A 3333-nucleotide genomic window follows, 5' to 3' on the forward strand; every position below is an offset into this window, starting at 1 on the left:
TTTTTTTTTTTTTTTTTTTTTTTTTTTTTTTGTTTTTTTTTTTTTTTTTTTTTTTTTTTTTTTTTTTTTTTTTTTTTTTTTGGGGGGGGAGGGTTCTACTACATCTCAATTACCCAAATTACTCCCGGTAAGCCTTCTTAAATGTTAAGCCCTGGCCCTTCAATACAAAGAGGAATAAGGCTCCCCATTTTATTTTAACCAAACATATCGGGAAATGAGAAGGTATTTGAAGTAATTTTGACCTATTCAGATATCTGTTTAAGCACAGAAAGACTCTAAAGTGAAAAGAACATGTTGTCATTTTCTAAAAGAAAAAAAAATAGTTATTTTAAAGAGCCATCATATAAAATGATGATACTAAATATTTGTCCTCCTGTTTTTCTTTCCTCTTTGAGTTTTTTATTTGCCATCTTTGTTTGCTCAGTTCCTTCCAGAAACCATAGCTCACATCACCTAGATTTCTCAAGAAACCTATTGCAGTTGTCCTATTTATATGCAGAGATGACAGCAGAAAAGCTTAGTTATTACAAATAGCACACATTTATAGAAGAGATGGCACTTTAGGCATATTTCTTGAATATAATCAGTTGGTGATAATCATGCATTCAAGGAGTTTATTATGATTAAGTGGTTTAATTTGCTTTTTGGTGCAGCTACATTCCCCCAAGCTGCCTTGTTTACTTCTACTTGATTAGGTAATTCCCTTCATCTTCCTGCAGAATATTTGACTCCACAGAGATTGTAGCTAGGTAGGTGTGGAATATGTGTAGAGAGAAATGCCAATAAGTATATACAGTGCAAACCTTTGGTGAAGATAGTTGTTGCTTGTGCTGTGATAGATTCTTGAAATAATGATTACATGCATGTAAATCCATCAGTATTCTTTACCTGTTACATTAGTAGAGTGCTACAACAGCGACTGTATGAATTATATAGCATTTTTAACATAAAATTAATAGAAGCCCAACAGTAAACAATATTTTTCCTACATCAGCAGTTTTGTATCGCCAGCAAGAAATTGACGTTTAAATAATAATCCTGTGCAAGTTCTGTTTCACATTTTCCTGCCTTGTGAATCCTGTTATTTTTATGTCAGACTGCAGCTTTTTCTGCACCATATCCACATTCACCACATTTTTTCACCACAACTATGACTCTTTCTTTAGTTATTACCAAGACCATATGTAATAAAGTCAGGCGTTGGGTAATTGTGCAGTGAATTTTAGAATTTCCAATAAATGAAAAAAAAAAAAAAAAAAAAAAACCCCAAAGATTTTTTGAATTTTTTTGAATATTGCTATTGCACATGCAATGTGCAATACAAATATTCACATCTTTAGAGAGGCTTGTTTAGTGTGGCTCAGTGTCATTAAACTCTCATTACAAAACACACATTTATGGTATTTCAAACCAATGCACTGTATTGGTTCAATAAAGGCCATCTCAAGCCACTTTATTAGTAAAACAAGTTCAATTCATATATAATTATATGCAATTCAGTTTAAAATTTATTGCTTTAAATTAGTTCCAATAGAGTTCAGTACAATGCAGTCAGACTCATATTCTAATTCATATAAGCGTAACTGAATTCCACCTACTTTTATTTTGAAATGCCTATTAGTAGAAAGTTGTTTATCACTAAATTGCATTGGATATTTTCTTTGAAATGTCCAATCCTTCCTGACAAACAGTGGAGGTCTTTGTAATTATAAGCACATCATGCAATATAGCGCACAAAAAAAAAAAAAACTTGAATACTGTTTTTATGTAATTTTATTGTTCTCTTGATGAATTTGATGAATTAATACATGGTTGTGAAGTTAATTTATTTCAGTAACTCAATTCACCAAGTGAAACACAATATAGACATTTTTATTTCTGTTAATTATGATTTTTCCACATAAACCTAATGAAAAAATGTATTTTAAGATTAGAATATAGATATGTCATCACAGAAAGGCCAAAAATGGGAAAGACAGGAGTACATGTCATTTTCCTTAAAATTTGAGAAGTTACAAAATGCCCACAACATAAGGAGCATTAAAGACTAAAGTGAAAAACATTGGATTAGTTCATTTTAAGGCTTATTCCAAGGTTCTTAAGGACTTCCAGTAAAACAAGTGTTGTAGTGTTTACAGGGTTCTCTATTTTTAATACACATTTCCATAATTGTATACTTTAATTTTACCATGTTAGTTTAGTCTTCTGTGACACAAGCATTTTTGTAGATGCATCTTGGCTTTAGTGGATTTCACTGGCGATATTTTGTCATATTGCAAAGTCTTACCAAGAGAAATGAAACTCCTGTTCTGCTTGCCAAGAGTGGGAGCCGAGCTGGCATATTAAATGACTACTAAAGGTTAGGACTCCACAGGGGAATTCTATGGAAATAAAATCACAAAAGAGGTGCAAAAGCAGCCTGATTACAGGGCCATAATAATGAGGAAGAGACAGAAAGATAAGCAGGAAGAAAGAGAGAGGCAGACTATTCAGTACTTGTGACATTTGTAATGTTGTTGGCATGCAAGACAGGAAAAAAGATGTCAGGGTGTGAAAAGATCCCTTTGATGTACAGTCCTCTTGTGTGGTGTCTCGTATAGGCTATGTGGAGGACAAGGAGGACCAATAATTGCATGTAAGACCTCATGCAGCTTCATTTCATGGCCACACTCTGATAAGCAGATGTGTGATAGTGCCATTCTACAGTGAGAAAGATATTGCACAGAGAAGCCATGTAGGAGAATGCGCAAAAAAACAAAAAATGAATGAGGTAAATCAGGACCCAAAACACATTCATTCATTACATCCTAAATCACAGTCTTTTCCAAATCATTGCAGTTCTGCACTGAAAATTGAAAAGTGACAGTATATTTCACTATTATACCCAAACACTGCAAATCCTCACAACATTATTTATGCCCGCTGATAACAATATGTCAGTTAAGCTGATATCTGGTTGACAGTCTAATCATAGTACAGAAATTCATACTGCACATAAACACAGCTGCTCAATAAAAATGACAGCATGAGAGTTTGATCAATGGTCAAAGTCTTTAAAAACAGAGGAAGCAACCCTGACAGCAAGGGCATATCTTTAAGCAATGGATCTGTGCTTTAAAAAAAAAAAAAACTCTTTCGAGACAGATCAATATATGACAACACTTAAGAATTCCTTACACTGCTCTGACATTTATTTTGGGACGGATGGAGGTACATGAAGAATGCAGAATAGTTGAGCAAGGTGATGATCTTTCAACTCTTCACACCTCCCAGTCTCTATTAGCCTCAGTTGTTTACTCAATTTGTGTTATTTCTCAGTTGAAAAATTCATCT

Source organism: Poecilia latipinna, unplaced genomic scaffold (assembly GCF_001443285.1).
Source record: "Poecilia latipinna isolate Pla-1442-1.1 unplaced genomic scaffold, P_latipinna-1.0 Scaffold125, whole genome shotgun sequence".
NCBI classification, from domain to species: domain Eukaryota; kingdom Metazoa; phylum Chordata; class Actinopteri; order Cyprinodontiformes; family Poeciliidae; genus Poecilia; species Poecilia latipinna.